The following is a 13,624-nucleotide window of genomic DNA, read 5'->3' as shown; positions in this document are numbered from 1 at the left end:
AAAGTAAATGGACGCTAAATCTGGAGATATCCCTTAAAGCTTTTACTCTCTTTGAAAATCAGTGGATCATCTCCGTATAGTTGTTTATCCAAGCTTCTGGTAAACTCCAAAGCATCATCTATGCACTGAATATATATGAACACATATGTAAGTAATTGCTAAGCCACATATATACTCACATATGCATACGTGTACGTAATTTCTGTGACGCCGTACGTTCCTTGTCGGTGAGTAGTAAACAGCATTCGTAAAGTCACACACCCTCTACTTTCTATTCCTTCTTTTGCGAAACTCCAGTGAACCCTCTTCTATTCTATATATGTATGTGCCGGCAGTGCGACATGTTAGGTCTGAGAAAAGCGAGAAAGATGTAAAAGAAAAACTGAGTAGCGTATGAGTAGCAGCAAAGCACTACTTTGATCGCCACTCAAACATTTTTGCTGTTACCCCCTTTTATATTTTTCTATATACATATACATATATTTGTTGATGATGATGATGGGAGTAGGCTTGCCACCGACTAATTACAGTGCGGATCAAAGAATTCATCGACGTGCCGACACGCGTGTGAGTGCGTGAGAAAAGGGAGGAAAAAAAATTAAAAAAACATAAAACGAAAGAAAAAGAAGAAGAAGAATAAGTGAAGGGCCGTGATGTAGGGACGCCAGTGGATGAGGTGGATAAGGTGTGGGGGGTGGTGAGAAAGCTGAGCGAAGGCGGCTGGAGAAAAAGCTAAAGCTAAAGAAATATATGAGGGAGGGTGCAAAAGCGGCGGTGGCCCTTGCACCCTGGGAGTTACTACTTGCGTTACTTACCTATACTACACGTTTATTCTCTCTCTCTCTCTCTCTCTCTCTACAGTACAAATCCTTTTTCTGTTTTTTAGCAAGGCGCCCAAGTACATGAGACACGCGGTGAAGGGTGAGACAACTTTAAAGGGTGAGTTACAAAAAGATCCATTCTATAATCTTTTTTCTTTATTCTTTTTTCATTGAAACTGATGATCCTAAAAGGTAATTGGTTATTATTGCCCGATCTAATAAAAAATCTTCTTTGAGATTGAGGCTAATTAAAAGCGCCGAGTGATTTTAAAAATGTCAATTAACAAACTTAAAAAAAAAAGTTTTCTCGTTGGAGTTAAATTGAGTTTTCGGTGGTTGGTCTAGATGAAAATAAAATTTAGCCGTCCAAATAAATTAGAGTACTCCAGCGGCAATAACCACGAGAGTTGAAATTCAAAAAGGTTAGTTAGTCAAAACTCACTTATCTATTTTATCCGAAACCCGCAATACACTCACCCACTCTCGTACTGATAGCCTCACATCGTCCAAAAACCGCATCAGTACCCGCACACTGGAGCAGGGGAACCTTTCGCGATTGGTGACACAGAAGAATCGAGAAAATAGTAGGCACAATCGAATTGACGTACAAGAGAAATAATAATTGGATTCCCCGGTCGCTCGCGATACCAGCATCCTCTTTTTCCCTCTTCATTCATCCCCTATTCGGTTAACTTATTACGCAGTCCGCTCGTACGTCTTCCCCCCTATACATACAAACACACACACACACACACACACACACACACACACACACACACACACACACACAGCATCAACCTATGCTAGCCCACAAAGATATTTTATTGCACTGCTGTACTTCCTTATCATTTATCATACAAAGTAATAGGCACACTAATTACCTCATCACAAAGGTAATCTCTTAGCGGCTCTTACGCTTAGGACTCCTCACAATCAGAAGAATATTGTCAGAAGGTAGAGGCCTTTATCTTTATGTTTCCACAAGAGATGAGAGAGTGGCTTACATTCATCGTAAGTGCATCATCCACATCCAATGAGATTGAGAAGTACAAGTTTGTGCATATAGGAGCAAAAATGAAAATGAAAACGACGAAAGTAAAGCCATCCATCAGATGAGGCTTGCAGAGCTCACATTTACACACATTCCCGTCGACAAGTGGCGGTAAAAAATCCAAGTAAAAAGGGAAGCAGTTGTAAAAGTACCCACTCTGGTGTGTGTGATGCTTGTGAAGATTCCTTTTGGTTGATTAGCCAAGTGAGGGAGTGAAGACTCTCGGCGGTGTAACCCACAAAGGAAATTAAAGTGCTACCAAGTATCTCTGGCTTTTCATATATTCAATGATGACCACCGAGTTCAACGGCAACGAGTTCAAGTTTTGCTTCTTACTTTATATTATACCGTCAAGGATAATTTTCATCGTAAATAGTAAGTGATTGTTAGAAACGAAGAGCCCGGAAAATCACCAAATAATTAGCTGAGTTAAAAGCGGGCTTCTCTCTCTTTGACGTTTGACATTTTATACATATATATATTGCTGGTGATGCTCGAGGAGGAGAAAGGAGGTAAAAACAAAAGCTAAAATAGGTTCTGCGGGGATCTAAAGGGGTGAGAATAGAAACCCCGCGGCTTCATCAGGGTCAGGCAAGCACAAACTTCAAAGTCCCGAAACACAATTGTTTTACTCTACTCGACTCATTTCTACATTAGTACTTTTTATATATAAAAGTGTGGGTGGTTTATTTGAACGAGCACTCTGGAGAATGCTACCGACATACGCAAAATCCCTTTGATTACCTACAAACGTACAAGCTCGTCTTCCTTCAATCTAGAGCCGCTGAAAGAGAGTCAAAGTCGTTGTTCAAGTTTGATGCTTGGTGCTTAATATCCAACTACTCTTACACAATACCCTGAAAATAAGCTAGATCTCGAATGCTTCTGTTTTATATGTCTCTTCAGGGGGCTAAATCTCCAGGTACTGCATCAGAACTTGGACTCTGATGATTACTTTTGTAACAATGTCGTGGATACGATGAGCTTTTCTTCACAAGAAAAAGATTTTCGGAGAGGAATATTAAAATATGAATAAAAGGCTTCTTGAGAATGTGAAGATATGAAGATCGTTTGAGAACAAAGAAAAATTTTTATGCAAGTCATTACATTAGCCGGCTCCACGGGGCAAAGTCAGCTGGAGATGATAAGAAAATAACGATAGTATGTGCCTGTAACGAGGGTTAATTGGTTTTTTTAATGAGAAAAGTGTTTTCGCCGGTGGAAAATATGAATTTTTATGTCCTTTCTTGCCCAACGAACTCTTTTTATTCACTTAATTGTCAATTTACTTTTTTAAAATAAACATCGTTATATTTACCTACCGGATATCATATTACATTACATTATAAATTATCATATTTTCATAATAGAAAGTAATGGCCAATAACTTATTGGTAAACAATAAGCAGTTTGCCGAAGATAACCATTTATAATAATTACAGATTATATTTAATATTACAATCATTATAAAAATGTTTTTCTACATAAAATGTCAGTTGAATAGCTTGAGGTGATAATCTATATTATTAAGAAAAGAAAAATTTTGTGTCCAGGATAATCATATTATATGATAAAATCGGATTTCTTAGTGAAATTTAGTGTCGTTGCAAAGGTCTTGATTTGAATTTATGCCTTTTCAAGGTTTTATATCATTCTCACTGATAGTCAATTTGTTATGATTATTTAAGCTGCATTCGAAAATGCTCTATCTTCAGATACGTAATTAAGAAATGACCTTGTATCGTGTGAACTATTGACATTTTTTAAAATATAAGCTCATCCCGATGTTACACTCATCGAGACCTTTCATTTGAGTACCCACATCAATTTTTTATATATTTATAAATCGCGATCCAAATGCCAAAAGGTCATATTACAGCAGCTAAATAGGGTTTTATGCCAAAAGGGCGAATAAAAAAATTTTTTTTCGCCATTTAACTTAGAACTGCTCAAAACGTAAAGTTTTGTCAAAAAAACATTTTCAACGTATTAATGTCAAAAGAGCATATCTCAAAACATACGCCCTTTTGGCTTTAGAAAAAATTTAGTCTAAAGACAAAAGGGCGCATAATAAAACTTTCGATATTGCTCTGAAATATAAAATTTAACTCTAAAAAATAAATCGAGATCATTTAATATTGTTGAATTTCGCGCTTCAGACTCAGCAACCATGTTAGATATCGCAACTGTTTTTTTTTCTTTTTCAATTAAAATTATAAACAGAATTCATATTAAAATTGTAATAAGGTAAAAGACCCAGTTATTGACACTGGCCTAGTTGTTTGACACTTGCAATTTTATTCTAATTAAAAAAATCAAATGTTCTCAAAAAACCAATTTTCTTAAAATTTATAATTCAAAAATTATATTTATTAATTTATTAGAGTTGATTTGTTTTTTTTTAATTAAAATAAAATTGCAAGTGTCAATAACTGGGTCTTTTACCTTAATAACTTTTAAAAATACCTATTTGTAATTTAATAATCAATGTACATTTTCAATTCTGCAGCAAAATTAGTGACATATAAATCACAATTTAAAGCAATCGGCAAAAAAATTATGCGCCCTTTTGGCTTTAGGTCACTAAATTTTCAATGTCCTAAAGCTAAAAGGGCGTATAAGTAAAAACATACGCCCTTTTAGCTTTGGAAATTTATTTTTTTATTTTTAGAATTAGAGTGTTAATAAAGTGATTAGTAAAAAAAAAAAAAAATTTATACGCCCTTTTGGCACTGCAAAGCCAAAAGAGCGTATAAATTTATGTGCGCCCTTTTGGCATTTGGGTCACGATATATTATATATTTGTATGTATGAAAAATATATCAAAATGCATGTGGGTATTCAAATGAAAGCTCTTGACGAGTGTAACATCAGGATGAGCTTATATCTTTAAAAACGTCAATATTTAAGAAATTACAATGCAATTTAACAAAAGTTATTATTTAATAAAGCAAAATTTTATTCATTTATAGTTTACAAGTCACGGCCGTCACATAGTGACTGCAAATTTGTTAAAAATAATCCACCAGAATTTTAGTTCGCGGTAATTTTGATTTAAAATACATATTTTCGAAATACAAATGAAAGCAAAGTTTGGACTGAAGGCTAAAGGTCCATTGTGTTGAAGTGTGGTCACGACAGCACTTCCGATTTGCTAGACTGCCTGCAGGCTGCCGGTGACTTGAATACATTTGGATATGTTTATTTTTAACTGAATGTGGAGCTAGTTTTTCCCACCCAGACTCCAACAGATAGGTCATTATCAGCATTTACTGGATTGGAGCATTTACACAAACTGGCATTGTGTGATTCTTGTCACTCTGAGCTTTTGTGTGTGAATAAAATGATAAATAAACCGTCAGTTTGATTTTATTGCGCATTAAATTCTTTAGAATTTTTTAAATAATAATTATATCATTTTATTAAAAGCTTTTCTTCGGTAAGATTCGTCGAATTTAGTGGCAAAATAATTCAAGTTTTCTAGAAGTAGTGCAGCTTACCGAGCAAAGAGATAACTGAAGTTTTAGTGTTTTAGGGAAAACAATAATTCATTCGGTATCTTGTTCCCGCTACCGCACATTCTATCTTAAACACTGTACACATTAACTAGGACTATATAACCTCCAAATTTTATGTTTCTACCCCAGAATACTATCATCATGGAGAATTACGAGAGTCGTTACCATTAATCGTAGTTATTTAACAAGAATAACCTTAGAGGAGACACGACGATACTGCTCAGATATACCGAGCACGTCTCCAAGTGTGATTTACTTAACTTAAAAAAAAAAAAAGTAATAAATAAAAAGTTTTTTAAGAATGAAGACAGGAACGAAAATTCTTATATTTATATTTGTAGTTTATGAATTGATTTCAACTTGTACTCGAGTCTTTAAGTATATCCAAAGGGAATTGAAATGAATGTGTAGTGCTGGTGGATCAATCTCTCAAGAAGATTGACGAGCGGAGATAAAAATTGTGTCGAAGTCTCTTCTCATGGCGACAGAATCAGGAATAAAAGATTAAGCGAAGAGGAGAAGAATTAAGGATAAAAAAAATTTTCGAATGTATAATACAGAATGAGAAAGAATAGTAAATAAAATGAGAATATGGAGGCTAAGAGAGAGAGAGAGAGAGAGAGAGAGAGAGAGAGAGAGAGAGAGAGAGAGAGAGAGAGAGGATATGTAAGCCAACGATTAAGAAATGAAGATTGTGTTATTAATATCTTAATCACAGCGACATGACTGCTGGAAACTTTTTGCAAAGGCGTCTGGTTGACAAGAAATAATATCTTGGAAATATATTACACTCGAGATTCTCAGCTAAAAACTCTATTTATTATTTTTTTTAATTATCTCTCAAGTGCGATATTTATAGTAATCATTTTCTGTTTTGCATCCAATGGAAAATAATGATTTGACTAGAATTCAAATTTGCGCGCGCAAGCGCGCGCCTTACTATAGCGTTTGCATATATTTTCATGCTTATGATATATTCAACCAATCACGTTATGAATAGTTTGCGGACACATATATTTACATATTTTTCATCTAAATTAAAGAATAGATACACTGATGAAGGATCGTACTGATTTAGGAGCAAAATTTTTAGTCAGTTATTTGGGAGAAAATAATATTTTTTACCCATCAAAATTATTTGTTACAGTTTTTATTCTAAATAATAAAGTAGATTAATATGAACAAAGCCTTATTATATCAAAATAAATATTTGTTTTCACCAAATAATATTTAATAGTAATTACTAAATATTTCTTTGGTAAGTATTGTCGGTAGATGGCTATGCTTTACTTCCAATGTGATACATAACTTATTCACTGACTCAGATTATTTTATTCAGCTCGATTTTGAAAAATTTATCAAACGTTTGAAAACACACATACACAGAAGAAAAAATTTACTTGAATCAAGTAAATAATTTTGAAGAATTCCATCTTCTTGATTTGAGTAGAAAAATTCTTAAACTAAGAAATTTTTTTGGTTTAAATAAATTTTACTTGATTCAAGAATTTTTCGTCTTGATTCAAATTTTTTTAATTAATTTTTTTTTTCTGTGGACTACACGGAAAAATCAAGATGACACTGGATATCATCCTAGATTTTACTGAGTGAAAATTTTTTTTAGACAGTAGCTAGTATAATCCAGATTATAATGAGTATAATCTAGATTATAATTAGTATAATCCAGATTACAATGAGTATAATCCAGAATATAATGAGTATAATCCAGATTATATTGAGTATAATCCAGATTATATTGAGTATAATTTAGATTACAATGAGTATACTTGAGATTACAATGAGTATAATCCAAATTATAATGAGTATAATCCAGATTATAATGAGTATAATCCAGATATCACGCAGTATAATCTAGATTTTTCTAGCTACTATATGAAATTTTTTTTACCACAGATATCACTGAGTATAATCTGGGATGATATCCAGTGTCATCTTGTTCTTTCCGTGTACCTCATAGCTTATATATCATTATAAAGCTATAGTTTGTAAAATCACAAAATCAATCTGTAGCTCTAACAAAATTATTTTGTTGCTGTTACAAAGTGATTTCATTGTAATAACAAAACTAATTTGTTGCTTTTTAAATGTATTCTTATAAAATTTACTGTAACAAATTTATTTGTCATTCCAACAAATTCTCATTGTTAGTCTTACAAATTTTTAAGAGTTATTTTTTGAAATTTAATAAATATCTCAAATAAGAAATTATAATGTAATGAAATTCTTTCCTTTATAATACCTTATATTTTGACTTAAAATTATTTATTTTAATAACTTTGATTTATTTTGAGTAAAAAATTCATATTATACGCTAAAATTAGTTAAAAAATAAATTTCTTTAATACCAATCAACGATTTATTGAGTAGCAATAAATAATTTGTTAAATACTACTAAATATTTATTTATTGAAAATAAATGGGCTTTAATAAACAATTTAGTTACTATTATTAAATTTTCGGTAATGAAAGGTTTGTTTCTAAATACTTTAGTAACTATTACTAAATTTATCCAGAGCTTTAAATTTAAAATTTAAATTCAAATTCAAGTCTGACATTTATTATTCAAACAACAAATTCTTGTCCACTTTTACTCACCTCATTCTTATTGCTTGAAATGAGTTGATTTTATTATTCAAATTTTAAACCGTATGCTTTGTTAGATTAGTTACAATCCTAACTTTGTCAATTTATCTATGTAGATCTGTTTATATTCTTACACTGAAAAAAAAAAATTAACATGAATCAAGAGAAAAATTTTTGAAACAAGAAAATAATTTTGAAGAGTCAGTGTTTTCAATCAAGATAAAAAATTCTTGAATTAAGTAAAATTTACTTAAGCCAAGATACATTTTTTAGTTTAAGAATTTTTCTACTCAAACCAAGAAAATGAAATTCTTCAAAATTATTTACTTGATTCAAGTAAATTTTTTTTTCTGTATATATGTACTTTTTACTTGTTATTTCGTATCATTTGCCATTCGGCCATTGCCTTGGTATTTAAATTAAATAAATAAATCTTGTTAAATAGAACTTAATCCTTCTATCTGTGTAAAAAACAAGAAAAAATTTTTGGAGAATAAATTTGAATTTTTAAATTGAAAGTTGAAAATAATATCCATCGGGATCTGTAAAATAAAATAAAATAAAATAAAATGAAATAAAATAAAACCCAGGAATGTTAATTTAAAAAAAATGTCAAGTGATCCGACTAACGTTGAATAAAACTAAAAAAATAAAAAGAGGACATAAAATAAAAAAAAGTTCAATCAACAAAAGGGTTTTAGCTGACACTGAAAAGGTTTTTCCATCAGCATTTATTTCTCAGGTTATTCTTTTCAGTGCGAAAGATGAAAAGTTTGTTCTCCTTGGCTCTGCACTAGAATAATACGTCGAACGGGAATTGACACAACGTGATCGCACATGCGTGAATTGTTGCTGTGGTTACTACTGAATTTTTAGGACATACCAGTAATGTAGATTATTATTACTGAGTGATATCAGGGGTGGGTGGTGGGCGGGAGATGCAATAGAATGGACAAACTATCAGTGTGGAGCTTTAACGCCAACCAACCGATACAGATACGAGTGTGTTGAGTACAGAGCACCGAGTAATAAACCAAGTGAGAAAAAAGAGGACACAAAACTTTTATCTTTCTCTCTTTCAGGTTTATAGTGTAGCTGTTGTCGTTTGTCGTCGGATAGACGTCGCGGACGCAAGTCTATAAAACATGCGCGCGCGTGTCTCACAGCATCGATAAAAGCGTAACGCGTTCGAGCAACCGTGCATTTCTCGCGTGTCTACTCTGCTATTTAGTTCATGTTGACAACAATTAAAAACAACCACGATTATTAATCACAATCAATAACAAACACTCATTTAAAAGCAATAATCATAAAAAAAAAAAAAAAAAAAAATTACAGGAGCTTTGTCGCGTAAATAACTTTTCATTTTCTATTTAACTTTCAATCTCTTTATTCATTTATTAACTCGGTGCATCGCTGCATTTAATAAATTCAATTGCATTGATACATTCTGTATCAAACCATTGATAGAAACGTGTGACAAGTTTATTCGCGGCAGATGAATAAGTAATTTCAATCGGCATTACCATTTTACTTTTTAAATTTTAAAATAACAAGTGTTGCCAATTATTTCAAGTGAAGTGTTATTCAAAACTATTTTTAATTGCATTTATTTTGTGCGACGGTAATTAATTTTTAAAAAAAATTTATAGTACTAACTGTGAAGTTTAATTGCAAACTTGAGGCTGATTTAAAGAGATTGCTAACAAGGAGATTGCTCGAGGATTAATTTTAATCTAATCTGATGAGATAATCAGGTAAAAACTGTATAGCACACTCTATTCTCTATTTTCAACTCTCCGTATATCTTCTATTTATTCGTTTATATGCTTTGTTGCGCAGCTAATGAATCAAACTATTATGATAATTTACAATGTATTTATCTATTACGGATGATTTAATACGAACGAAGTTGATTGATTTTAATTTCGGGTATTGGAATTTCTTCAGCAAATATTTGAAATATTTAAGCCGGGGAATTAATTATAAATTAGGGGAATAAAATTAATTTTTACGAGCATAATTTCTGTAGCTATTCTTATAATATACATAATATAACTATTAGGTATACACGCGTGAATGTTTGCTTTACTTGACAACGCGTTATCGTGTATATAAATATATATATTTATACGCTCTGATGTACGAAAGACATTATTTATAATAACAATAATGGGCTATTCTAAATGAACCTGACTGACATCAAGCATGAAGACTAGATTGTGTAATCGTGTTCTATTCCCAATCGGTCGGTCTGTTAATTCAGTTTCATCAACACCTGGGCCCTCTGAGTTTGTGCTCGGCTCTATTATGCTTCCACTTCTCAGCTCGATTTATTGTTTCAATTAAATCTTACATCCAATGTCATTTTAGTCATCTTCTAAAATAATTAAATTTAAATTATTTTAGGATTTATTAATTGACAAATTCTTGTGAAAAATACAAATGCAATTTTTTAAAAATTTTCTCACTTAAGTATCATTTAAAAAAAAAAAACAAAGTTTTGTTAAAAATCAATCAAATATTTAAATAACAATCTTGGAAATTTGGACAGTAAATTAAGATGTTAAATTATAAGAATTGCAACGTTTTGCTGAGTTGTAAACACACTTGACAGATAGACGTTGTTGAATTTTATTTTATCTTTTTATTTTATTATTTTGAATGGTATTTCAGAGAAATCTAAACAAGTTGATATTGTAATTTTTCTTATTTTTGCACAGAAAAAATTTTATGTCGACATAGGAATTTTTCCAATGGTAACATACTGGGAATTTTTTTTTTTATTAACATGATGAAAATATCCATGTGACATAGGAAAAATTTATTTATCACTAAAATTTATGTAACTTAATTTAATAAATACAAATTTACATAACAATTTTCTCATTCGAGCAATTTCAGATAATTTAAAAGTAAAACAGTGATATACAGTCGGTTAGTGATAAAAAAATACAAGGAAATTTTTTTCAAATTTTGCTTTACATGTCAAAAAAATTAAAAATTCAGCAGATTATGGACCCTGACCCCTTTTGATTTGGCTAAAAGTCATTCCTTTTTTTTTTACCCTATCAAAAACGTCTCTCATAATTTTTTCAAAGTTATGAATTTTTCAACCAAACCGCTTTTTCATTTTTGAATTGCCATAACTTTTTCAAAAATTGACTTATCGGGACATTTTCTTTTTTCAAAATTTTTTTTATTAAATGTTCTTTTTGGGAAAAAATAGAAAAAAATTATTCAAACCTATCTTCATCGTTATTTTTTAGATTTTCTGAAAAAACTTCAAATTTCTTTATAATAATCATTTTTAATTTCTTTTTTCTTATGCTCGAATGAGAAAAGTGTTATGTAAATTTGTAATTATTAAATTGAGTTACATAAACTTTAGTGAGAAATTAATTTTTTCTAAGTCACATGGATATTTCTATCATGTTAATAAAGAAAAAACTCTCATGTTAACATTGGAAAAATTTCTATGTCAACATAAGAAAAATCCTTATGTTTTTTTCACTGTGTAGACGAGGATGCTAGCTAAAAGATTCGCCTGATGAAACTGAAATAAATCAGCCAAACGTTGCAATTCTTATAATTGAACATCTTAATTTGTTGTCCAAATTTCCAAGATTAAGTTATTTAAAAATTTTAAATATGGACGAAAATTTAAATAATAATCAACCAAATATTTCTCAGATCCCGCCTCCGTAATTTATGCCCGAAAAAATTTATCGAGCACAAAAAGTTGCCTAAATATTTAATCAAGAAAACATGAATAAATATTTAAAAAAAAAAAAAAGTGTTGACAAGATTGATGATAAAGTAATAAAAATGAAGAATCAATAAATCTATGTGCCAAAAGTAAAATCCCGAGAGTTTGAACTTGGGCAGTAGACACGTAAATTGACATCTCGACTGTGGTGTACTCGCCCGGTGGTCTGAGTCACATCGACTATTTTCGCGGTCCGATAAATGGCAATTTAATGCTGTCACGTTGTCGACCCCTATACCCAGAACGGCACACAGCAGTCTCTGGAAGACTACTCGAGAAGTAACACTGCATACACGGAGAGCTTCGGGAGGAGAGAGAAGAGGAGTATATTAGTGCTGTTACATACACATATAGATCGAGATAATAATAGTAGAGAGCAACGAGAGACAAACGAGAAAGCAACCCTTTGACCGAGCTGCACGTTAATGCAGAGAGCCGTCCCTTTATTTCCGGCTGTCACTGTAGGTTCTATAATACGCTTTACCCACCCACTCAACCTTTAATTCTCTCTCTTAGTCTCTTACTCTTTTCCTCTTACTCTCTTTTGTCCTCTCATTCCCTTGAACCTCATATTCTCTATCGAGTCTCTCCTCCCTCAACTCTGTCTCTGTCTTTACCCGAACAGAATAGACTCACAAGCGGCTACAGACTGTTCGGCTGCCGGTACGGGTTATATTGCGTGTACCACGCCTTCATTCCCTGTCACGGGGATTTAATTACGAATTAATTGTGATGCATAGCTTTAGGGTAATTGCTACACTAGGTTAAAGCTATACGTTCTCTATCTACCTACTTCATGTCGCTCATGTATGTGTCTTATAATTTTATATACTAATTTAATGTCACGTTTTCCGTAACAACTTGTAATTAATTTAACTATACAATAAGGTATTACAATTATCCATTATCCATTATTCACCATCTATTGTCTCCGTCTCCTACCGCAGGCTTTATTTTATTTTATTTCGCCTAATTTAATGCATTAATGCTTGATTAACTTATCCACGGGTAATAATTAATCCATTCTCCATCTCTAAATATATCATTATCATTATAATTTAATAAAAAATTTCAACTACAACAAAGCTTCAAAGATCAAAGGTAAATACATAAGCACGTGTTACGTTCAAGCTGGAAATGCATTCAGCATAGTTGTTGGTACGTGGCGTGTTTAACTGTCGTAACTTTTGAGCCTGACTTACGTATATATGCACGAATAGAATATTCCACCCTAATCTGATGTCTACACAAAAAGAAAAATTTCTTGACTGGAGAACAAAATTCTTGGCTCAAGAAAATTTTAGGGTGCCTGAAGGAAGACCGAAGTTGTGTTGGCCAAAGTAAAAATTATTCTTGAAATTCTATTCTTGGTAGAAGTCATTTTTTCTTAATTCAAATTATCGTAAATACTTGATACAATAAATTTTCTAATTTGATCAAGATTTTTAAATACTTTAGCGAAGCAGCGCCACCTACATGGCATTTTTTACATATTTTATATATATGGTATTTATGAAATATATAAATATATGAAATATACAAAAAATTGATGAGGGTGCTCAAATGAAAAGTCTTGATGAGTGTAATGTCAGGGTGAGCTTAAATCTTTAAAGATGTCAATAGTTCACGAGATACAAGGTCATTTCTTAATTATGTATGTAGAGATCCAAAGAAAGAAAAATTTCTTAACTGGAGAACAAAATTCTTGGCTCTAGAAAATTTTCGGGTGCCTGAAGGAAGACCGAAGTTGTGTTGGCCAAAGTAAAAATTTTTCTTGAAATTCGATTCTTGGTGGAAGTCATTTTTTCTTAATTCAAATTATCATAAATATTTGATACAATAAATTTTTATATTTGATCAA

At 31.5% G+C, this 13,624-nt stretch overlaps 1 protein-coding gene across 3 annotated transcripts in view; it reads left to right on the top strand.

Moving 5' to 3' along the window:
- Fz2 (frizzled 2) overlaps positions 1–13,624 on the top strand; it is a 91,112-nt gene that overhangs the window by 29,116 nt on the left and 48,372 nt on the right. Inside the window, exon 1 of one of the 3 annotated variants that reach the window (XM_074254892.1) lies at positions 822–939. The exons of 1 other annotated variant lie outside the window; for it this stretch is intronic. The gene's annotated coding sequence lies outside the window, so the exon portion shown is untranslated. Of the gene's footprint in view, positions 1–821; positions 940–9,315; positions 9,752–13,624 lie in introns of those variants that run through there. One more of the 3 variants, XM_074254890.1, reaches the window with a different exon arrangement.

Source organism: Cotesia typhae, unplaced genomic scaffold, assembly GCF_013202065.1.
Source record: "Cotesia typhae breed Kobodo isofemale line unplaced genomic scaffold, CoteBio_Ctyphae scaffold_13, whole genome shotgun sequence".
Taxonomy (NCBI): Eukaryota; Metazoa; Arthropoda; class Insecta; order Hymenoptera; family Braconidae; genus Cotesia; species Cotesia typhae.
This window is presented reverse-complemented; position numbering and strand designations above follow the sequence as displayed.